Source organism: Bos indicus x Bos taurus, chromosome 9 (assembly GCF_003369695.1).
Source record: "Bos indicus x Bos taurus breed Angus x Brahman F1 hybrid chromosome 9, Bos_hybrid_MaternalHap_v2.0, whole genome shotgun sequence".
NCBI lineage: Eukaryota > Metazoa > Chordata > Mammalia > Artiodactyla > Bovidae > Bos > Bos indicus x Bos taurus.
The window spans coordinates 99,119,058-99,144,405 of NC_040084.1; the positions used below are offsets into that span (position 1 = coordinate 99,119,058).

General features: G+C 46.6%; 1 long non-coding RNA gene across 1 annotated transcript; it reads right to left on the minus strand.

Moving 5' to 3' along the window:
* Window positions 1-9,554: 9,554 nt before the first annotated feature.
* LOC113898658 lies at window positions 9,555-14,009 on the minus strand. The gene is made up of 2 exons (XR_003512703.1): window positions 11,375-14,009; window positions 9,555-9,975 (listed from the first exon to the last, which is right to left on the minus strand). It is a non-coding gene; the product is annotated as an uncharacterized LOC113898658 (long non-coding RNA).
* Between the last annotated feature and the right edge of the window lie 11,339 nt (window positions 14,010-25,348).

The window sequence follows — 25,348 nt, forward strand, 5'->3', positions numbered from 1 at the left end:
GGCTGCAGGGCACACCTTCCTGCCAGCCGCCCCACAATGGGCCACCTGGTGAGTCGGCCAAGACCTGCTGACCCTACTCGCCAAGCAGCACGGTGACGGGCTGGGGTAAGGCCCTGTGGAATCTAGCAGCAGTGGATTTAATTTTCCACTTTCATAACTTCATTCCTTTGAGTCTTGAGAACTCATGGGCCTTCAAGAGTCCCTTATTATTATACAAATCTCTGGGATCCCTTATCAGCTGACGTCTTAGGCCACAGAGAACCTTTTGGCGAGTATTAACAGGAACAAAACTTAGGAGAATGAGAGGGAGAAGCCAGCTTATGTCACAAGAGTATAAATACTGTCCACGTTTTTTCCAAACGTTTCCTTCCCTGTTCATTTAGGTAAGGCTTTTTCTCTCTGGTGGGGAAGGGAATGGCACCCCACTCCAGTATTCGTGCCTGGAGATTCCCATGGACAGAGGAGCCTGGCGGGCCACAGTCCACAGGGGTTGCCAAGAGCCGAACATGACTGAACACAACACAGCTTTCTCCTTGGAGTCACAAAGCATTTCACAAACCAGAGGTGGATACTTTCTACCTGCCCGGCGGGCCACAGCTGGACCAGAGGCATGTGGGGAGGGAGAGGAGAGTCTTGGAACTTGGGACCTTTGTCCCCACGTCCAGGCAGGTGGTCATGGGCTTGGAAATGCCTTCCTTGTTATCTGCACATTCTCGAGTAAATCCTTAACTGCTCCAGTCCGTCTCCTCATCTGTAAACTCGGTGGAAAGAGATGGTCTCTGCAGCTCTGTCAACTCTACCCTCTTATGACCGTAGGCGGGGCACCCAGGGCTCCACAGGGAAAACTGGAAATGTAACCCTGCTGACAAAGAGCAGGCTGGGGAGGCAGGGCAGGGAAGTGAAACCGGGGGTGCTCTGTGGGCATCTCGGGGTTGAAGTCACTGCTTCTGCTCAGTAAACATTGATGAGGAGGAAGAATGGCCCCAAACTGAAAGTCTCCCTGTTGCCAGGGGGGAACCAGAGGTCATGGGTGGGAGAAGGCATGTTGGGGGTGAGGGAGCCAAAGCAAGGCCGGGGGTGTCGCTGGATCCTCAGGTGGCAGATCCCGTGTGGTCTGCGGCCAATGATGGATGGATTGTCCTAGGCTCACAAGCGCGAGGGAAACGCGTTCTTCCCTTTTCTTCTTAGGTCACAGCAGTTATTCTAAAAGTAAGGATGGCACAGTCACAGAGCCAGGCAGCGTCCAAGGTCCATCCAGGAGCTCGAGCAGGGCACCTTCCTGCCCCTTGCACGTGCATGTCCCCCCAGCATCACCTCCCAGCCCCCTTCTTCCCTCGGATCCGTCCCCTGGCCTGGTCTGTATCCCCCTCTAAAGCCACCCTGAGGGATGATCTGGGCTCCAGGTTCTCACTGGAAGGAAGCTGGAGGTGCCAGCCGGGGTGGGCAGGTCTGGGGGAGAGCAGGTCCGGGGAGGGGACACAGATGATACAGGCACAGCCCGGGGCAGACACGGCCCCCAAGGCTGGGCTCTGATTGAGCTGAGGGGCCGAGAAGCACTCCGGAGGCAGGAGGCGCACTGCAGAACTTCTGTCATTTTGAGCGTTGAAAGCCTGTATTCATTACATATAATATAGTCAAAAATTGGTCCAATTTCATGTTTTATTGATTGACATAGAGAAGGATGTGTCTGATCAACACAAGACTCAGGAACCATAAGAAAGATACTTTTTGAGAATTGTCTTTGCTGGGATATCCGACCTCATCTCAGCTCCATGGGCTGTTGACCTCACCAGCTCCTGAGGATAAGGACCACTGAAACCCCAGGGCACACCCAGCCGGGGGCACCGAGACCTCTCCCAGGGGTTGAGGGGGTCGGGGGGAGTCTGGCGCCAGAACTGCTCACGGAGCAGACTTCCCGAGGCCAGTCCTCAGACTGGGGCTGGCTGGCCCATCAGAGCCGCAAAGTTTAACCCCGTGTGCTGGGCGGGGGTGAGGTGCTGTGCTTCCCATCTTCAGAACAGGACATGGAGCCCCAAGGGGTGGGAAACTTGTCAAATCAGCCTAGGCAGAGCAAGATCCAAACTCAGGCTGCCCAGCTCTGGAACCACATTCTGAATCACTACGAGAGCTGCTCCCCCGGCATGGACCCGGGCTGAGGATACTCCAGGCTTTTTCAGAACATCCCTGAGGTCAGGGCTAATTTCATAGGAACACCGGGATGTCTTTCCATACTGTGGGGTTCTCTCAGCAAGAGGGAATGCAGGGGGTTTGCCATTCCCTTCTCCAGTGGACCACCATTTTTCAGAACTCTCCACTGTGACCCGTCCGTCTTGGGTGACCCTGCACAACATGGCCTGTGGCTTCAATGAGCTATGCAAGCCCCTTTGCCACGACAAGGCTGTGATCCATGAAGGGGAAAGACATCACTTTGCTGACTAAGGTCCGTATAATCAAAGCTATGGTTTTCCAATACTCATGTATGGATGTGAGTGTTGGACCATGAAGAAGGCTGAGTGCCAGCAAATTTATGCTTTTGAACTGTGGTGCTGGAGAAGATTCTTGAGAGTCCTGTGGACTGCAAGAAGATCAAAGCAGTCAATCCTAAAGGAAATGAATGCTGAATATGCATTAGAAGGACTGATTCTGAAGCTGAAGCTCCAATACTGGCCACCTGATGCGAAGAGACAACTCATTTGAAAAGACCCTGATGCTGGGAAAGACTGAAGGCAGGAGGAGAAGGGGACAACAGAGGATGAGATGGTTGGATGGCATCACCAACTCAATGGACATGAGTTTGAGCAAACTCTGGGGCATGGTGATGGATAGGGAAGCCTGGCGTGCTGCAGTCCATGGGGTCGCAAAGGGTCGGACACGAGTTGGTGATTGAACGACAACTAGCATGTCATGAGCTTCTTCCTTCGTACTCTCAGGAGCAGACAGCTGAGGCTTCCGGAGGCTGCCTGAGGCATGGCAGCATCTTCACTCTCACGGCCCAGATGCTTGTGCCCTTGTGTCTGAAAAGCGTCCGGGGTTTAATTTCTAACAAGGTCAATGTTGCTAGATACTGTAACCCACCTGTGTCTCTCTGGGATTCTCAACAATTTTTTTGAGTGTGAAGAGGTCTTGAGACAAAGAGATTTGAGATCTGCTGCTCCGTACTGGACACCGCCAAGGCTTCTTTGCTCCTGCTCCCAGGCCCCACCCAACCCCCCCAAGCCCTGCACACTTTGGCCACCTGCTGCCCACGTGTCCCAGACCCCAGCTTATGCTCACACTGTGGCTGGTTGCTCTCACACTTCACTGGAGGCAGATTCTCCTTGGGGAACCTGAAACTTGACAGTGGAGCAAGCCTGGATGTCACCGGAGCAGGAACAGCAATGACAAATGACAGAAAACTGCAGTTCAATGACACCACCCGCACTGGCCTCTGTGTGGGCAACTGGAGTGGGTTGTTGGGCTGCTGTGTTAATTCTCTGGCCTTCCCAGGTGGCTCAGGGGTAAAGAATCTGCCTGCCAATGCAGGAGACATGGAGTTGATCCCTGGGTTGGGAAGATCCCCTGGAGGAGGAAATGGCAACCCACTCCACTATTCTTGCCTGGAGAATTCCATGGACAGAAGACCCTGGCGAGCTACAGTCTATGAGGGCGCCAAGAGTCGGACACGACTGAGAGACTGAGCACGCACAAATGTTAATTCTCTGAGCTACCCCAGGAACTGTCAAATATCTGCTTCTCACTTAAGGTTGCTCGGAGAAAACCTGAAGCTTAACTAATAGGAAACATTGACTACACCTTTCCTGGATTCCCCAGTCCAGCTGCTTCTTATAATCTACTGGCTTACCTCTGGACCCCTGCAGATGGCAAATCACCCAGCTCCTGCCTGGAACAGCCGTGGGTCCTGCTCATCACAGACCCTCCCAGCCAGCCTCAGCATCACCTTCCTCGTCTCCCCCACGCCCCTTGAAGGAAGTGCCATGCCACTGGCTTCAGTGTTAAGATGAGACAAATGAGACTTGTGGTCTGACTGGCCTATCCATCCTTTGGAATGTCTTATTCTTTGGGCTCAAACCCCCTTCAAGAAGCTGGGGTGCCTTCCCCCCCTGAGAAGCCCAACTGACAAGCATAAAATCCTGCCCTGGAAATAAACTAGGCCCTAGGCCCTAGGTGGCAAGGGAAACTGTAATTAAAAGAAAATTAACAGGCACTAAGAATGATTGAACAGGGAAACCCCGGTGATGGAGTGGATCAAAATTCTCCTGCCAATCCAGGGGACACGGGTTCAATCCCTGGTCTGGGAAGATTCCACACTGTTTTTGTTCAGTCACTCAGTCATGTCCGGCTCTTTGCAACACCATGCACTGCAGCACACCAGGCTTCCTGTCCTTCACTGTCTCCTAGAGCTTGCTCAAACTCATGTCCATTGAGTTGGTGATGCCACCCAACCATCTCATCCTCTGTCCTACCTTCTTCTCCCACCCTCAATCTTTCTCAGCATCAGCGTCCTTTCCAATGAATTAGCTCTTCACATCAGGTGGCCAAAGTATTGGAGCTTCAGCTTCAGCATCAGTCCTTCCAATGAATATTCAGTATTGATGTCCTTTAGGATGGACTGGATGGATGTCTTTGCAGTCCAAGGGACACTCAAGAGTCTTCTCCAACACTACAGTTCAAAAGCATCAATTCTTTGATTCTAGGAGGTGCCCCCAAGTGCTCCTGGAAGCCCTGACTGGTCCTTCCAGTGAACACCCAGGATTAAGGATAAATTATTATGTATTAACCCAGTGGGAGGACATGCGGGAAGAAAGGCAGACAGCCGCATGCAGTCTTCTGTGCGTGCCAGGGGTCTGGACGAGGAGACGCACCTTGTTGCAAGGGCTGCGCCTTCTGCAGAGGAGCAGGCATCGCGGGCCAGTCCTTCTTGGGCTACTTTGTCAGGTCCAACAAACCCGTGGACCCCTTCTCTGAGAAGCCCTCACTCCCCCTCGGGGTCCCCAGCAGCCAGGCTTACACCGCGTGATTCTGCCCATTGGTCCCAGCCACGGGTCTCTCCCACTCAACTTCTCTCCCTGGAATTTGAAACCGTCACTAGTGGTGCCAACTTTCTGCTGCTTACAAGGACTGAAGAGAGGCAAGTCAAGAAGCTGGAATGGATGCTATTCAGTTGGGGGGTCACCGCTGGCTGACCTGGGGCAGGGAGAGCTGGTTTATAGGCAGAGAAATGAAGAGAACTGGAAACTGTAAGTGATCAAGTGACTGCCTGGGATCTGAAGGTTTATCAGCATTTGCTCTTGGTCTTTGCAAGACCTAGCTATTCTTCTGGCCCATGATGTTGTTGTCCAGTTGCTAAGTTGTGTCCGACTCTTTGCGACCCCATGGACTGCAGCATGCCAGGCTTCCCTGTCCTTCACAATCTCCTGGAGTTTGCTCAAACTCATGTCCATTGAGTCATGATGCTATCCAATCATTTCATTCTCCATCTCTGTCTTCTCCTCCTGCCCTCAATTTTTCCCAGCATCAGGGTCTTTCTGACCCTCCCTTGGGCACTGTTTATCTAAAGAAGAAACTCCTCCTTATTTTATGCTGAAACACACGTGGGTCAAGATCTGTCCACCAATAAAACACATTTACTAGTCCCAGTGATAGAGGAGAGATGTGGACCTCACTGGAAAAGAAAAAGTGAAAGTCGCTCAGTCGTGTCCAACTCTTTGCAATCCCAGGGACTAACTATACAGTCCATGGAATTCTGCAGGCCAGAATACTGGAGTGGGTAGCCTTTCCCTTCTTCAGGGGATCTTCCCAACCCAGGGATCAAACCCAGGACTCCCGCATTGGAGGCAGATTCATTACCAGCTGAGCCACCAGGGAAGCCCACTGGCAATTCCCAAATGTTGGAAACAGCAGAGCAACCCAAGAGCAACTCCTACCATTACCGACTCGACAGACATGAGTTTGAGTAAGCTCTGGGAGTTGGTGATGGACAGGGAGGCCTGGCATGCTGCAGTCCATAGGATTGCAAAGAGTCAGACACGACTGAGTGACTGAACTGAACTGAATTTACCCTTAAGGGAACAACCTTGACTTACTTGGCTCCATCCACTCCTGTGTGCTTCCGGCAGCCCCAGCTGGGTGGAGCATCTTTTAGGAAGAGCCAGCATACCCTTGTAGATCTTCCCTTGTAGTTTAGTGGGTAAAGAGTCTGCCTGCAGTGTAGGAGACCCGGGTTCGATCCCTGAGTTGGGAAGATCCCCTGGAGAAGGACATGGCAACCCACTCCAGTATTCTTGCCTGGAGAATCCCATGGACAGAGGAGCCTGGTGGGCTACAGTCCATGTCGTCACAGAGAGTTGGACACGACTGACTAGACCACCACCAGCACACCCTGCCTCAGCTCCACCCCACCTCCTGCCCTGCCTCGGTCCCATCAGATGCAGGGCCCAGTGGGGACAATGCAGGGGGCCCTGAGCCCACCACACTCTCCCCTCGTGGAGGTGCGGGCAGGAGCAGTCCCTCTAGGGTGAGTCCTAGGTGTCCATGCCTGGACATTCACCTTCATGTTTCTGCCATATGCCACCAAGGAGGTCAGGAATTGGCGGGGTGCCATGGGGGACCATCCGTGAGGCTTGGGGACCCTTAAGAGAAACCACATCCGGTTTGCATGTGTGTGAACGTGTGCAGCTGAACACGCAGCCTGAACATTGAATTCGATTTCCAAGGAAGCGAGAGAAGCTAAGGCAGCGCACGGGAAAGTGGGAAAGCCTGTGCCCATGGCCACTCAGGTGGGCCTCTGCCTTCCTCTCTGCTGCCCTGGCTGGCTTTATGGTCGGCTGCCCCCGGAAAATGGAATCTGAAACTGCCTCCCAAGCAAAGGGTGCTGCACCCTGCTAGGTTTGAAAATGAATAATGATGAACCCCAGGGCTTAGTCCTGGTTGGATAAGGATAAATACAATTTAAAATTGGAAATTCGTTTTAAATGGGCTGTTAATTGCTGTTGAGCTTTAAATATTTGAGTTTATTAATTTCTCCCTCACCCCCTGAATTATATTTCAGCAACATTCCCCTGTTATTAGGCTATTAAATCAGACATATCAAAAAGGAAGCATTTATTTATATCTTCAGAGACATGTACATCTAATTAAGATAGTGTTACTGTGCATATTTTATATTAGGCAAATGCCGCCTGTGCTTTGTCTCATCAGCTCTGAAGGGCCTTAATAAGTGTTTGGAAGATTTGGCTTGAGCCGGAGGAAGAAGACGCCCTATGTCTGTCTGAGCAGTGAATTCTTAAGAACCTTCACCCTGAAAGAACAAAGAACGAGCTGTTCCTAGACACTGTAATCCCCCTTTTAAAGAATCCAAAATGGATAAACTAGGAGTCTGGAATTAACGGATAAATGTGTGTGTGTGTTAGTCGCTCAGTCGTGTTTGACCTTTTGTGACCTCATGGACTGTAGCCTGCCAGGCTCCTCTGCCCATGGAATTCTCCAGGCAAGAATACTGAAGTGGCCTGTCATTTCCTTCTCCAGGGTACCTTCTTGACCCAAGGATCAAAGCCGAGTTTCCTGCATCGCAGGTGGATTCTTTACCATCTGAGCCAGCAGAGAAGCCCTAACGTATATATATATACTACTGTATATAAAATAGGTGAACAAAAGGACCTACTGTATAGCATAGGGAGCTATATCTAATGTCTTATAATAACATATAGTTGAAAAGAATCTGAAAACTAATATATATATATATAATACACACACACATGGGCTTCCCTTGTGGCTCAGCTGGTAAATAATCCACCTGCAATGTGGGAAACCTGGGTTCGATCCCTGGGTTGGGAAGATCCCCTGGAGAAGAGAAAGGCTACCCACTCTAGTATTCTGGCCTGGAGAATTCCATGGACTGTATAGTCCATGGGGTCCAAAGAGTCGGACACGACCGACCAACTTGCAGTTACCTTCACACCCCCACACACATATATGTATAACTGAATCACTTGGCTATACACCTGAAGCTAACACAATGCTGTAAATTAACTATATTAATTTTTAAATGGCTATTGGGGAAAAAAGAGACTCAAAAATAGCAACCTCTAGAAATAAGAGGTTGGAAAATCAGCTGTAATGCCAGAATGAATGTGATGAAACCAGCCAACATCTGGAGAGCACCTAGTGCGTGCCACAAGCTCTTAATGAAATGAATCCTCATCACCTCATGAAATAGTTTTATCCCCATTTTACATATGAGCAAGACAGAAGCTTAGAGACGAAGCTTCCCAGGTGGTGCTAGTGGTAAGGAACCCACCCAGCCAATGCAGGAGATTCGGGTTTGATCCCTGGGTTGGGATGTTCCCCTGGAGGAGGAAATGGCAGCCCACTCCAGTATTCTTGCTTAGAGTATCCCATGAACAGAGGAGCCAGACGGGTTACAGTCCGTGGGGTGGCAAAGGGTCAGACGTGACTGAAGCGACTCAGTACGCAATTTGTCCAAGAGGCAGAGCCAGGACTAAAACTAAAACCTGACTGGAGCCGGTGCATGCCTTTTTGACTTCACCTCTCTTTGTTGCCAAGAAGAGTTAGTCCATTCTAGAACATTCTCAACCAAGGTGATATTACCCCTTCCCCCTACAAGGTGATGAAAATTGGTTCTTGGGAAGCAAGAAATTACACTGGTTTTACATAAAAGCACAGATATGCATAGAGCACGTGGTCAGGTAAACAGTGCATCTGTGGTACTAAAATTTCATAACGGTGTGTCCAACTCTTTGCAACACCATCAACTTAGCCCACCAGGCTCCTCCATCCATGGGATTTTCCAGGCAAGAATACTGGAGTGGGTTGCCACATCTTTCTCCCTGGGATCTTCCCGACCCAGGGATTGAACAAGGGGCTCCGGTGTCTCCTGCACTGGTAATCGAGTTCTCTACCGCTAGCACCATCTGGGAAGCCCTTCAGCTACACTGGCCACATTTCGAGGGCTCAGGAGCCACAGGTGGTCACCACCAGGACAATACAGATAAAGAATATTTCTACCCAACAGAAAGTTCTATGCCACAGAGCTGTCCTAGAGACAGGCAACAGGTACTCTTCCTGTAACAAATTTTCATTGAGAACCAGCTTTGTGTAGACCCTCTTATAAGCACGAGAGACGATCAACCCCAAGGCCCCGCGCCCAAAGGAGTGCTGCTATTACTCTTCCTACAGGTTTCTGTGGCTTCCTCAGTTCTGGGCCTTGAGATGGGTGTCCATTCAACACCACACGGCCTTTGAACCACGCTGAGAGCGCTGGGGTGTCCATGGCGATGGTGGCCCCACAGCCCTGCAAGCCAGGGTGGCCGGCAGCCAAGGGACCGTTGGCCTCCCCTGCATTGGGTGCTGTGGTGTTGTTACACTTCCATCACTCAGAATCTCTCCCCCAGGCGACAAGCCTGGGAGGGGAGTGGCTTTTCCCTCATCGTGGTTATTTTGTCCACAGAGTGCCAGTTATCATCTAAAAGAAGGCAGGTGTCGGAGTGACTCCTCTTACAGCCACTGGATAGAAAAGAATCCTGTGCTTTCGAGAATGTTTTGTGACACACTCAAATTTTGATAGAAAGATAATTAACATCATGAGAAATCGCACATGGAAATCCCTGGACACAAAGAAAGGGCTATAACCCTCAGCCAGGTTTGAACTTCCCTGCCAGAAAATGAAATGTTTTACACAAGTGATCAATTTCACTCCATGGGCAGTGAGGTTGTGAATAAAGAAGTCTTTTTTTTTTTTTTTTTAATAAAAAGGGCTTTTTCTTGTTTTCTTGTCCTCCAGAGTCCAGAACTTTGTTATATTCCCATCAGGAAACCCCGAGAATGAAAGTTACAGTCGACTCGGGATTATTCATGGGTCACCTGGATCTGTTCCATTTCCTGCCGCCAAGTGGGTCTCCGTCCAATTACTCAGTTCAGGCGGTGAGGGAGGTGGGCTCCCCCCTCCTTCCTTCCCCTCTGGCAGTGAGAGGAAAGGAGGGAGAAACAGCAGAGAGAGAGAGAGAGAGAGAGAGAGAGAGAGAGAGAAGGGAAGGCATCAGCATTTCAAAGCAGAATAACAGACCAGGAATAATTCAATCACCAAATGACCGGAATTGCTAATGCCTGCGAACCTCTGGATGGCTCTATTGTTGGTTTTTTTGTTTTGTTTTGTTTGGTCAGAAATGTTTCTGAAAAAATTAAGCAATTTTATTTTTTCTAAACTTTTAATTTATGATGTTATTTTATTTGCGATAGCTCCAGGTGAACTGCAAAGGGACCCTGCCATGCATATCCTTGTATCCAAACTCCCCTCCCATCCAGGCTGTCACATAACATTGAGCAGAGTTCCCTGTGCTGTACGATAGGTCCTTGTTGCTTACCTATTTTAAATATGGTAGTATGTACATGACCTTCCCAAACTCCCTAACTGTCCCATGGCCCCAAGGAACTAAGCAATTTAATGTCTAAGTAACAGGGACCAGGATAGTTTTGCCTTTGCATGAGAAGGGTATGTAGTTATAACTCAATGCAACGTAGAAGCAATTAGGTTATTCTTGGGGGTTGAGAAGCTTTCTTTTTTTAAGGCCTGCGGTTGGTTTTTAGGATGTGATTGAATGTGTAACAGAAAGCCTGGCCCTGCTGCTTGGACTCTGATTTAGACCGTCATAATGTGCTTCTACTTCCTTTAGGATTGTGGGGCAGTTGGGCATGTATGGAAACGTCGCACGGGAAGCGGAGGGAAGCAGAGGAAGCGTATGGATGGTGAGATAAAGCGTGGAAACTGTCACAAAGCAGCATCTCCCCTCCCCTCTGCATGGGCATGGAGGGCATGAGTGAGCGGGCAATTGCAGCCTCATCCATAAGGCACAGTGTGGGCTTCCTTGCTGCCGGCTCGCCTCTGCACAAAGGCACTCTGGAGGGGGCTTCACGACGATGGGGGGCTGATTCCTATTTGGATAAAGGTAACAGCTGGTGCAGTGGGAAAGAACCTGCCTGCCGAAGCAGGAGACGCGGGTTCGATCCCTGGGTCGAGAAGATCCCCTGGAGGAGGAAACGCAACCCATTCCGGGTATGCTTGCCTGGAGAATCCCCAAGGACAGAGGGGCCTGGTGGGCTACGGTTCACGGGGTCGCAGAGAGTAGGACATGACTTAACGACTAAACAACAACATGAATAAACCTGAAATTGACTCTGCTTGTGTCACGGCTCGTTTGGGATTAGAAAAACAATGGGAGAGGGGAATTTCCGGCTCACCTGTGAAGAGCTGCACATCAGAGGCCAGAATTAACTTGGGGGTCCCTGGGGACACATGGAGCGCCCCCCCCCCCCCGCCCCCGCCGCCCCCAGTAACTGAGCAAGCAGACCCTGACTTAACCACATCTGGGGGGCCCATTGCCTCCCTCCCTCCCTCTCCTCCTGGTGGCTCTGTGGTTCTGCACTGCTCATTCTGGCTCCATTAATACAGCCCCGGATTTCTAACACCTACTTTAATTTATGACATGGTTTGGACACACTCGCCGGCCGTGACCTTGGCCCTCACCCTGGAATATTATTTTCAGCGCTGCCCTCTGGCTCTCCCACTGCGACCATGGGCAGGAGGCGCTCCATCTAGTCTCGGCTGAGAAGGACAAAGGCCCACGCAGAGCAGCGCACTTCCCACCCCCCAGCTCCTGCGCGGGCGAGGGGCCCAGTCGGGATGGAGCAGAGGGATGAAGTCGGCCACGCTGAATTCCTACTTTGAGGATGATAACGCCAAAAAAATGCTTTTTTTTTTTTTGTTCAGGTTGCACTTCTGTGAACCTGACACTCACTCAAGTCTCATCTTTGCGGAGACAAAACCTGCACACGCAGTGACTTGAGAAGATGCGTAAAGCTCTGCCTGAGAAGTGCCTACAGATAAACTCAAGTCACACTTCACCCAAAATAGGGCCACACGCCTAAAGAGAGGGGATTCCCAGGGGGTAAAGTGTCCGCCTGCCAATGCGGGAGATGTAAGCGATGTGGGTTCAACTCCCCGGGGTTGGGAAGATCCCCTGGAGGAGGAAATGGCAACCTGCTCCAGTATTCTTGCCTGGAGAATCCCATGGACTGACGAGCCTGGTGGGCTACAGTCATTGGGGTTGCAAAGAGTCGGACACGACGAGGCATGCATGCCATCAACATCATCCTGATGCCTAAAGAGAGAGGGTCAAGGGAACAGCGGTCCACCCTGGAGCGTGACGTTTGCTCCAATCTTCAAGGACATGGTGGACACAGCCCAGGACAGGCAGTGGGTAATAAACAGACGTCCTGCCCAGGTGGACAGTACCCACGGCACCAACACAGAGAAGCTGGGTCCAGCTGACACACCAAGTAACTGAATATGGAATGGAAGTTCCCCATCACGGGGCCAGAAATAAACCCCATGCAACGGGCGACTGCCAGTCAGAACAGTTCCCACGGCAGACAAGAGTCACCAGAGAAAACCCGCTCAGGAACGGACAAGCTCTACCAATAGACCCAAAAGGAACAGGAGGATCATTTAAACCAGCGTGATGTTAAAGAACCTATCTTTGTGTGGTTTTATCCTGCTGCTGTTTTCTCAGGTGATTCTCAAAAACACAGTTGACTACATATGCGTTGTAAATAATGTATCTGTAATTTACATTTTTCTAATTGAAAAAATTTCAGTCATAGCCCCAAGTAAATCATATGCATGATTTAACAGCAGATGAATAAAACTTTGTGGGGAAACAAAACAAAACAAAACTCTGAAATAGTGCCGTTTCCTAACAAAATGCTGTCCGGTTTTGATCCTTGGTCCTGTAGTACTTTCGTTAAGACTGTAAACTGGAATGGTTTAGGTTACAGGCGCCAGAATAACTTGGTTTACCTTTTATTGCTGAGCACTTTCAACTCGGAGGCGCCTTTCAACCTGTTCTGGACTGTGTTCCCCATGTCGGCCACATGTGGGTTTGACCACGAGCTTCCCCCTTAGCCTAGGGTCCCGCTCGCCAGGGAGTGAAGCAGGAAGAACAATGACCCCCTTTGCTTCGGTGTGAGCATGTATCGCTCTGACTGCCTCTGACCCCTCCTCATTTCTGGGGACCCCCCTCTCTTCTTGGGGGAGACTGCTTCTCTCTCGCTGCAGCCTGCTGCTTCCAGTGGGGACTGGATGACAGAGGGCGCGCCCGCACCCGGGGCCCCTCACCCCACCTGAGTCCAGGGGAGGCTTTCCCTGGGACTTTCCAACTGGCGTCAGGCTGGGGGCGAGGAGGTGGGCAATTTTAGTCAAGTGGCTTTTTTATCTTCTTCTTTTCTTCTCGGAGCAAAATTGTGAGATAGAGGATGCAGGAGTTGCCGGTAGCAGTGTGTCCAACCGCATGCAGGAAGTCTGTCTGAGGAAAGAAAGACAGTATTCAGTGAGAAAAGAAGAGAGGAAGTCTTGTTAGCATTCTGATTCTGGCTCCAGGGGTCTGTGAGGCTCGACTGCTTCTTTTCATCTGGGATTTCCCCGATGGCTCAGCAAGTAAAAAAAAAAAACCAAAAAACCCACCTTCAATGCAGGAGACACTGGAGACGCGTGTTCAATCCCTGGGCACGAAGATCCCCTGGAGGAGGAAATGGCAACCCACTTGTGTATTCTTGCCTAGATAATTCCATTGAGACTGTCAGTAAAATTTTTTTATCCTTAAACTATTTCCAGTTGAGTTTATGTTTCTTAAAAAACCAAAGGAGTCATAACTAACCTATCTGTCTGCAGTGTTACACAGCACACATTTGTTATAATTCACTCTCATATCTGAAGGAACAAGACTCAGTGACGTTATCCCAAATCTTACACTGAGGTGTTGGTGTAATTATGTCATTCCCCAGTATATGTTATTAAGAGCCTATATATGTAATTAATAAAGTTTCACGCACACCATCTCCTTTGATTTCTATAACAAGCCCTTGAAATAGGTTGGACTTGGACAAGCATTAGTATGTTAGTCGCTCAGTTGTGTCTGACTCTTTGTGATCCCCATGGACTGTAGCCCACCAGGCTCCTCTGTCCATGGGATTCTCCAGGCAAGAATATTGGAGTGGGTAGCCATTCCCCTCTCCAGAGGACCTTCCTGATCCAGGGATCGAAGCCGGGTCTCCTGCATTGCAGGCAGATTCTTTACCCCTGAGCCACCTGGGAAGCCCAGGTTACACAAGCCTTGTTAGCCTTAATTTTAGGTGAGAAAACTGAGATTCAGAGACAACAGGCAATTTCTCTCCTGTCGGACAATCAGCAAGTGATGGGACAGGGCTTGGACCCGTGCCTTCTGATCTAACATCCAGTGGTCTCTCCAAGCACACCTCACTGCACGTCCACACATTCATCGAGACACACATAGATGTGAATGCACACCGAGGTTCCAGTCAATCAAAAATGAAAACTGACTTCAGCCAAATAACTGTTCTAAGAATATTTTTTAAAATATTAAAAAATATCTTAATATTTTAAAATATTGCTGTTTATAATTATTTGTACTTTTATTTTCTGCCAAAACATTAGTTTAGAAACCATCTAACTTCTGCAGATCTAACTGTGATAAAATATTTTCCATTATCTTGAGAATTGATAGCATATAAACAGCTTCTACTGTGTCTCTTTCGGTTTTGATACCTAATGAAATGTGAAAAAGCAAGATGACACATAAGAGAAAAGCAAAAGATAACTAATTCAGGGATTAACTTTGGAAAAGTTCCAAAATTAGATCATGTAATTAGTTCACAGTTTAGAAGACTTTGGTGGAATTAGATTTATGCAAACAAATTCAATTCACATAGTTTAGGAAGACTGAATGATTTTGTAGGTGAATTCTGCTTAAAGTTGAGGATTACATAAGTCTTATTCCTCATATTCTCTACATATCAACTGGTTTAACAATCAAGAAGACCCAAGAACAGACATTAAGTTATTCACTGGAAAACCTGGTGGTGGACATGAAAATGGTAGAAGACAGGCCGTAACGAGGCCAAATCACAGCCACTCCTAAAGACGTAAACAATCCTGGAAGGCAAAGAAGCCAAGGTAGGGAACCTCCAAACTTGATTGCTTTGGTTTTCACATCTTTGTGCGTCACCGTACAGGGGTGAGACAAGTAAAAGGCTCGAGGGCATCACTGGTTTTTAAGTTCTATTTTTTTCTATTGTTTCAGGAAATCTAACACAAAAAATAGTCAGCGGTAGGATCGCTGTCCTTGCAGGGGTCAGGGAAGGGAACACGGAAGCCCAGGGCGCCGTCAGCCCCTGTACGTGACAAACACTATGGGCCTGTCTCACCTGGAGCGTTTACTACTCAATATGGCGCTGGTGGTCAACACCCGCCTGCCAGTGCAGGCACTGTAAGAGGCGGGGGTGTGATCCCCGGGTCAGGAAGATCCCCTGGAGGAGGGCATGGCCACCCACTCCAGTATTCTTGCCTGCAGTATCTCATGGACAGAGGGGCCTGGGGGGCTAGGGTCCATAGGGTCACAAAGAGTCGGACACAACTGAAGTGACTTAGCACACAGCACATTAGCTGCATTTAACCATATGTTCAAATCTGGAATATGGTAATTTGATCATAACTTCAGACATTAATCCACCAAAATTCCTCCTTAGGTTATGAACATTCAGATCTAAGATGCAACTATGTAGATGACTAAGCAGTATAAACAAACCACCCAACGGAGTAAGTCAACTCATCAAATGTTAAAAAGAAAATGTTTACTTTTTTTTTTTAACCGAATTGACTGGTTGTCTGTCTATATGACAAAATAAAATGATTATTTCACTGTGCAAATATTTTTTGGACGGTTTCCCCCCGTTTACGCAACCAGCTATTTTCAGACGAGTTGGTACATGTACACACTGTCAGAGTGTGGAGGAAGAGACAGGTCAGGGAAGTTTTGAATTTGGCATTTAGCCAGAACACTTTGAATTCAGTATGGATTCAGGCTCAGCTGTGAAGCGTGTGCCTCCGTGTAGGGCAGTAACAGTTTTAGGTTGAAAAAAACATCGTGATATGTAGCAGCTGACACTCCCAGCGCTTCCATGAAAACAGTGGGCCGGGCTGCCAGTTCACATCATGTGTGCAAACTGTGTGTAAACATTCTGAGACAGGCCGTGTTTTTAAACTTTGTGTCGGGTGAAGGTTTCGAGGATCAAATATTTGTGAAACAAAAACCACAAACCTGGTGAAATGTGAGACTGGATGCAAGACTATCGCTTCTAATATTTCAGTTCTGAGTTAAGACTTCATAGAGATGTTTTCATTTATTCCTGCTGTTTTAATACAGATTCAGATCAGTTCTGGTTTGAGAAAAGATGATGTTCTGCAATGCTTGTCTATTTGCATGAAACTCCGTGGTAATGAAGTTCAACTGGAGAGAAACAGACGTTTGATGAAGGAGGCGGGCTCCAGGGTTTTGCGTGGATGAAATGCCAAGAGCTGCCTGTATTTAATGTGTTATTTAGTTGTGTTTTTAAAAAAAAATAAAAAATTATAAACTGTTTTCCAAACATATATGCATATATATTTGAATTAATCAAAAACTTCAAATTTTGCCTATATTTCTCCACACATGACCACTTTCTCTGACCTTTTGCGTGCTTTGCTCTGATGCCAGGAGAGGTTTTGTCTCAGGATGATTTGCACACAGGTTTTCCACCCATCCTTGGACCCGAGCATTTCTGTGACCCTGGAGTAGTTTCCATGACGTTCTTGGAAGGGATCCTTAATTGATAGACACCAAAGAAGCTACCTAACCAGGGACAAACTATTTTTCTTATCAGATTTTTTTGCTGATTTCTTATTCCATAATTAATAAATATTTTCTAATTATCATAGAAATGTAGCTCGGCAAAAATAAAATAACAACAAAATAAAAATTCTTTCTTCTAAATCAGTGGTCCTCAACCTTTTCGTCCTCAGGGACTGGTTTTGTGGAAGACAATTTTTCCATGCACTGGAGCAGGAAGGATGGTTCTGAGATGATTCAAGTGCATCACATCTATTATGCATTTTATTTATTTTATTATTACATCAGCTCCATCTCAGATCATCAAGCATTAGATCCCAGAGGTTGGGGACCCCTGTTCTAAATCTTCCACGTTAGAGATAATATTGCTGTATCTTTGCGCATGTATGATTATTTACACAAAATAAATTCCCAGAAATTATGGCCCAAAGGCAAGCAAAATTCCATATCTGGTCTCATCACTTCATGGGAAATAGATGGGGAAACAGTGGAAACAGTGTCAGACTTTATTTTTTTGGGCTCCAAAATCACTGCAGATGGTGACTGCAGCCATGAAATTCAAAGACGCTTACTCCTTGGAAGGAAAGTTATGACCAACCTAGATAGCATATTCAAAAGCAGAGACATTACTTTGCCAACAAAGGTCTGTCTAGTCAAGGCTATGGTTTTTCCAGTAGTCATGTATGGATGTGAGAGCTGGCCTGTGAAGAAAGCTGAGTGCTGAAGAATTGATGAATTTGAACTGTGGTGTTGGAGAAGACTCTTGAGAGTCCCTTGGACTGCAAGGAGATCCAACCAGTCCATTCTGAAGGAGATCAGCCCTGGGATTTCTTTGGAAGGATGATGCTAAAGCTGAAACTCCAGTACTTTGGCCACCTCATGAGAAGAGTTGACTCATTGGAAAAGACTCTGATGCTGGGAGGGATTGGGGGCAGGAGGAGAAGGGGACGACAGAGGATGAGATGACTGGATGGCATCACTGACTCGATGGACGTGAGTCTGAGTGAACTCCGGGAGTTGGTGATGGACAGGGAGGCCTGGTGTGCTGGGATTCATGGGGTCGCAAAGAGTCGGACACGACTGAACTGAACTGATTATCTATTATTATTGAAAGACATAACAGAAATCTTCTATCAATTAATAGTATTATCGTTAGCATTTGAGAAAGCCTTTTTCCTTGCTTTGTTAACAGTGGCTTATATCATTAAGACGTATTTTTCAATTTTATGGGCAAAAAATACTTTTCCTTTTCTTGGACACTCTTCCATACTGTACAGGGTTTGTCTTTTAAAGGTTATAACCAACCGGCTATAAAAAAAAAAAAAAGCAAGAGAGTTCCAGAAAACCATCTACTTCCGCTCGTCCTCTATGCTGTTAGATGTTTCCTTTACGTGTTAGTCTCTCTGCCACCACCAGATACAAAAAAAAATGTATTTCATTTCACATGAAACCCTGTTTTAGAACATTCTAGTATATTCTTGTGCATTCTTCTACAGGACACTGTTGCAAGGGCCTGAATTTCCTCCCTTAGTGTATTCTGTGTTTTAAAATACAGCTTTATTTCCCCTCTGCACTGAGGTGAATCCAATACAATAATTTCAGTCAGGTCTTACTTAACAACTGATGGCATTCTCCCAGGATACATATATGTTTTTTAAAGGCTATAACCAATAGGCTATTAAAAAAAAAGAAGAAGAAGAAAGAAAGAGATTTCCAGAAAACCATCTACTTCTGCTTTATTGACTATGCCAAAGCCTTTGACTGTGTGGATCACAACAAACTGTGGAAAATTCTTCGAGAGATGGGAATACCAGACCACCTGACCTGCCTCCTGAGAAATCTGTATGCAGGTCAAGAAGCAACAGTTAGAACTGGACATGGAACAACAGACTGGTTCCAAATCGGGAAAGGAGTACATCAAGGCTGTATATTGTCACCCTCCTTATTTAACTTATACGCAAAGTACATCATGAGAAATGCTGGGCTGGATGAAGCACAAGCTGGAATCAAGATTGCCAGGAGAAATATCAATAACCTCAGATACGCAGATGACACCACCCTTATGACAGAAAGTGAAGAAGAATTAAAGAGCCTCTTGATGAAAGTGAAAGAGGAGAGTGAAAAAGCTGGCTTAAAACTCAACATTCAGAAAACTAAGATCATGGTATCCAGTCTCATCACTTCATGGCAAATAGATGGGGAAACAGTGGAAACAGTGACAGACCTCATTTCTTTGGGCTCCAAAATCACAGCAGATGGTGACTGCAGCCATGAAATTCAAAGAAGATTCCTCCTTAGAAGAAAAGCTATGACCAACCTAGACAGTATATTAAAAACCAGAGACATTACTTTGCCAACCAAAGGTCTGTCTCGTCAAGGCTATGGTTTTTCCAGTAGTCATGTATGGATGTGAGAGTTGGACTATAAAGCAAGCTGAACGCCAAAGAATTGATGCTTTTGAACTGTGGTGTTGGAGAAGAATCTGGAGGGTCCCTTGGACTGCAAGGAGATCAAACCAGTCAATCTTAAAGGAAATCAGTCCTGAATATTCATTGGAAGGACTGATGTTGAAGCTGAAGCTCCAATACTTTGGCCACCTGCTGGGAGGAACTGACTGATTGGAAAAGCCCCTGATGCTTGGAAAGACTGAAGGCAGGAGGAGAAGGGGACGACAGAGGATGAGATGGCTGGATGGCATCACTGACTCAATGGATATGAGTTTGAAGAAGCTCCGGGAGTTGGTGATGGACAGGGAGGCCTGGTGTGCTGTAGTCCATGGGGTCGCAAAGAGTCAGACCGGACTGAGCCACTGAACTGAACTGATAACAGATAGGAATTTTAAGAAATAAAGTAGACTTGTGAGGAGTGTATTTTTAGTCAAGGGAGCTCTGACTTGGAGACCCTGAACTGACTGCAGGCAGACCATGGCCTTCTGTGGTGGTTGCACAGACAGTCGGCTCGTTTTTGGTCAAGGTGTGACTCAGATGCTAATCTGAGTCTCAACCGGGTGGTGACTGTGGGTGGCTCATTACATGAGGCCTCCTTGCCAGGTCTCCTCAGAGCTTCCAGCAGCTTGAAGGATGGACCTTACTGGGCTTGAGCCACATACCACCAAGAGGGGTAATGATTCTGTATCTATTTATGCATAAATTAATGAAATTTCTGTGTGTTTAATTTTTTTGATCAAAGCCATGCAACAATCATTTTGAAACATTTCCTGAATATTCACACTGCTTTCCTGAGTTTTATACAAAATGCCCTTCTGAAATACTTTCTAAGCAATGCATTCCCCCCTCCCCTCAGGGGCAATTTGAAACACTTCTGTGACACTTTCACTAAATTTTTCTTTAAAACCTAGATACAGTTCCTTTAAACTTAGATATAGTCAGGTGCCTATGCCTTCAGACAAGAAATAAGTGACTATGAAATAATGCTAAGCTGATACAATTCCCTGTCTTTGCACGAGATGAAAGATTGTTAACAATTTCTCTGAACAGTTTTTGTCTTCATTTTTAATGATGGAACTGATTTTAAAAACACCCTGGTTGTAAGCTAAGCTGAGCACATGTAATGCTTAGATCATAACAATAGTTACACAAATAGACCATGGTCAATTATTATTCGGACTTCCAATAACTAAGAATCAAGTCATCTGTTACTGTCTGATACTGTAATCTGATACTATCACTCCTGTGTGTAGGGGAGTCTTCTCTGTGTGAAAAGGGAAGTTGGAGACTCACACTGGGCTCTCTGTCCCCTCCCCTGGAGCTGCAGCGAGGCTGTGAAGGCCCGAGACAAGATTTCTCAGCCTTCTTTACACCCTCTGAAGATAACTGATGAGAGCCAGGTCCGTACGTCTCAAATTCATCAAGAAGTTTCAAAGATAACAAACACGACCTTACTCTTTTTATATATTATGACTTACAAATAAATACCAGATGAGGGCTAATGTTTTTTACAAAAGAAAAAAAAAAAGTACACTTTTAAACCTAACACCTGAGGCAAACACTCAAGATGGTTACAGAGCCAGCAGTTGGTGCGAGCAGGGCTTTGACCCTCTGCCCTGGCATTCTGTGTTCACAGGAGGACAGAACAGAAGGTGATTAAAGGTTGGAAAGATGACTGTTCCTGGCAGTGTGGTATTAAGGCCATTAATACATCTGCGTTTCAGCTCCAGTGTGCCCATACATTATTCTATCTATTAAAATATCGTAAGGATTCCCTATAATTAAAGATGACTTAGAGTCTAAGCCATAACTAGATGTAATTTCATGCAAACACATTTAGGGTGAATTCACTTTAAAGTAGAATTTAGCTAGTCTAATGAAAACATTATCTACTGGGCACTGGAAAAAAAAAAAAAAAGACATTCTATATGGTCAATGCAATATAAACCCCGACAACCTTCTTATGCATTCATACTCAAATCGTCTGTACTGAAGGAACATATACAGAGCACTGCCTAAAAGAAAATGTTGGCCAGTTCTTTGTTTTCCAATAAAAGATTTATTTCCAATATGGAAACGTTGTCCTTAATTTTCTTCATCAGTGGGAATAGCTGGGCAGCCCGCCCTCATTTTTCAGTCATGTTTTATTTCACATTTGTACCGACTTGACACCACAGTTACATTTGCAACTCCTGAAAGCAAAGATGAAACTTTGTTCCTGCTTTCGTGTTGAGCTGTACAATCTATTTCTCTCCTGGCAACAGATTTTAAATCTCTCTTCCTCCCGCCCCCACCCCTTTTCTTCCTTTTCATGGGAACTGTTTGGTGAGCGCCGACAAAGCGCTGTGTGTGTGTTTTTTTTCCCCCTTTGCCTGGTTTCTGTGTCGGTGTGTGCAGGCACGCATTCATTAACGTAATTCCTCAACGTCCAACAAGAGCGCATCATAAACCCGGGAGAAAAAAAGCCTCATAAATATTTAGATGCTCCTTCTACCTTCCAAACGAGAGTGAAAAAGCGTCTTTAGCGAGGAGTTGGTCTGGGTTAATCTGCATGTGAATCAAGAAGAGGGACAAAAGGATGAAAAGGTGATGGAAACTCGAATACAAACCCTCTGGTCTCCAGGGGGTCATTCATCTTGTTCTTGTCGATACCCTGGCGAGGCTTGGCTTTTTTTCTGCGCATGCGCAAACAGAGCAGTTTCCAAAGACAGCTGGCGCAGGGTGTGTGCTTTGTTCTGTCCTGTAGTTTTCTAAGCCACGAAATTGCTGGACACTTCATACTTGATTTCTTCATTCTTCGTCGTCGCTGCCATACATGGAACGATGCCTCTCTATTTAGTGATGTATGCAAATATACGAGGCGAGAAGTATGGACAAGATTTTTCTGCGTGGCAAAATATACGTGAAGCTTACCATCGTAACCTTTTTTTTTTTTAATGTGTACAATCCAATGGCATTGACCACAGTCACAGCCTTGTGTAACCGCCACCGCTGTCTATTTCTGGAACTTTTCATCACCCCAAACAGAAGTTCTGTACACATTAAACAACTCCAGACTCTCCCCTCCCCCAACATGAACAGCATTTTTTTTTTTTTTCCCCTTAAACTCCGTCCCTAAAGTCCCCATATAGAGTTAGAACTGGCACTCGATTTGGAAGGGACTTGGGTGTGCAAAGCCGGAAGAATGGAAGATAAAGAAGTGACATAAAGCTGGAAAAGTCTTTTCCCTTAAGTGTGATTTCCCTGAGCCAATGAACTCAAAGCCTGGGAAGGAATATGAGGAAAGAAAAGCTGGATGCCAAATGGCCTGTCTAGTTTTCACCAGAATGAAAGAAAATGATAGTGAAAAGTTAGCAGCTTCTGAAAACGCTCCATTTATTTTTCTAAGAAATTGGTGTAAGTAAAAATTTCAAAATAAAATTCAAAGGCAAAACCTTGTAATACCCGATATTATTTGAGACAAAAAACTGGATTTTATATTTTATAGAATTATTCCACCAAATATTGGGGGCATACTACACTTGACTGAAAACTGAAGTGAAGGCCAGGAAGATAACCAGCTGTAAAAAATTCAATTAATTTATGTTGTTATTTCCCATTTTGCAAATCTCTGGGGTTGCAAATATGTTTCTTTAAATGAAAAACATATTTAGGTGTTATTGGTCAAATTCCATTACAAGGTAACATATTATGCAGGAAATTTGCAATCCCAACCTCCAAATTCACCACTTACTTTACGAAATTTTTAATATAAGTTCAGTGCAATTAAAAAAATACATCTTGTAATAACCTATAATGCAAAAGAACTAAAAAAAAAGACACATACGTAGTCTTTGTGTGTGCATATATGTACATATAAACTGAATCACTTTTCTGTACACCTGAAACTAACAGAAAATTGTCAACCAACTAAACTTAATTTTTTTTAAAAAAATGTGGGCAGTCCGATTGAGTTTGTTTTAATGGCATCTTGTTTCTGTAGAACATAGAGACAGTCTCCCTAAGAATGAGTATGATCAGTTGAGACCACATGAAAGTGACTAATATTCTTCTTTCCTTAGTGGAAGTCATGCTTGTTACTATCACTAATTATTTAAGGAATTTTAATGTTTTATATAATGTGAAGATAGGATTATCATGAGGATTTTCAAGGCCAATGTGGGTGGGGGTGGTTGGAGAGAACCTGCAGAGTCAGAGGACCCAGGGAACCAGGGGAAGGGGTAACGCTGGTAAATTGGGAACTTGCAGTCATTACTATTATTTAATGGGGGGAAAAAAAAACAGTTTCTAATTAGCTTAACCAAAAAGGCTCACTGATCAAGGTGACTGGGAAACACGAGTCAGACAATAACAAAGGCGGGAGCTCAAAGAGCGTAAGGAAGCGTTCTGCCATATTGGCGCACTCTCCGTGTGGGCATTTTTTTTGATGAGCTCTCTCCATGTAGCAGTTACCACTGCGGCCACTACTCCCCTAGACTATCCTCACCCACAACCACCAGGAGGTCCTGTTTTCCTGACGTTTCGGTGGGCATGGTGGTGATGATTGATTAGCCTGCCTTGGGTCCGGTGGTTCTGTGGGAAGGATGGGGAGTCCCGTGTGCCCTGCTGAGAGTGGCAGAGGTTTTAAATCATACCAAAATCACATACATTTCCCACTCTAGGAGGGGATCTTCACGGAAAGGTGGAGATGGGGAGAGGAAATATGCTGAGTAGACAGCTACCGCTCCAATAGTTCACTACAAAATCGATCCTTCATTGAGCTCAGTATTCGTGAGCTGTATTGGTAAGGACGAGCTGGGATGCTAGCCAAATGGACATTAATTTAACTACAATAAAAATGTCTCCTTTCTAGGTAACAGAATTGTGCAGGTGAAGAGGTCTGTTGAAATGGCCCTTCTCCAGGCAGTGCTTTTAGGACGCATACCTTCAAGTGTCCATCCACAGGCCCCAGAGGGACAGACGATGGTGGAGGACACCCCTCAGCTCATATTCTAGAGACGAGAACTCAGTCATATGGCCACATGTAGCTTCAAGAGCGGTGGGAAGTGTAGATGAGCTGTGTGCCCAGAAAGAAGAGGAAGTCATTTTGATGAACCGCTACTGATGTCTGCCTCATCAGTCACCACTGTCCTACACATTAGCTGCAGACCACAGACATGTGTAGTGACCTAAACCAGGCAGTTAGTTCGTTCTTACTCTGTGCCAGGGGTCCTTTCAGGGGCTTTGCATGTATCAACTCACACCTTCTCCCTCATCAGCCTGAGACGAAGAAGCAGAGGCACAAGGGAGGCTACCGACTTGCCCAAGGTCGCAAAACAAGAAACTGTTGGAACCAGGATTTGATACAAACAGGTTAACGACACAGGTGATGTTTGTAAAAGTTGTGCAGGGAAACAGTGCAAGTCATGAGGCTCCAGAAGGCTCTTTCCTACTGAGTCCACAGGACCGCTGTGGGGGCCTGGATCCCTTCGTTAAATCAGAGCACTTGTTGAGCCAGCCAAGTTCACACCAGGGCGGGATGAACCGTCAAGGCTGCCTGCACAGGTCACCTTCCCAAGGGACCGCCTTTCCACCGGGATCTGCGTACCCTTCCCGTCCCGGGCCTCAGGCTGAGTTCGTCGCTCCCTGCTCCACGTCCTGAAGGACTTCAGTCGTGATCCCACCAAGAGCCCGTTGCTTTGTAGCTGTTGACTCCTCCCTTTTGCCACCGTGTAAATGTCTTGAATGCAGAGACAATGACTCACTTTGTCTCAGCGACAATGCGTTGTATCTATGCATGAAACAGAGAAACGTGCCCTAACAGTGGTAACTGGATGTTGACAATAATTCTAATAGCCAAGGTGTATTGAGAGATGCTTTCTTCCCAGCATGGCTGAGGGCTCCATCATCATTGTCTCCCTTTATCTGCGCGGTAATACTCTGAAAAGTGAAAGTGAAGTCACTCAGTCCTGTCCAACTCTTTGTGACCCCATGGACTATAGCCTACCACACTCCTCCGTCCATGGGATTTTCCAGGCAAGAGTACTGGAGTGGGTTGCCATTTCCTTCTCCAGAGGATCTTCCCGACCCAGGGATCGAACCGGGGTCTCCCGCGTTGTAAGCAGACACTTTACTGTCTGGGCCACCAGGGAAGTCCTAACACTCTGA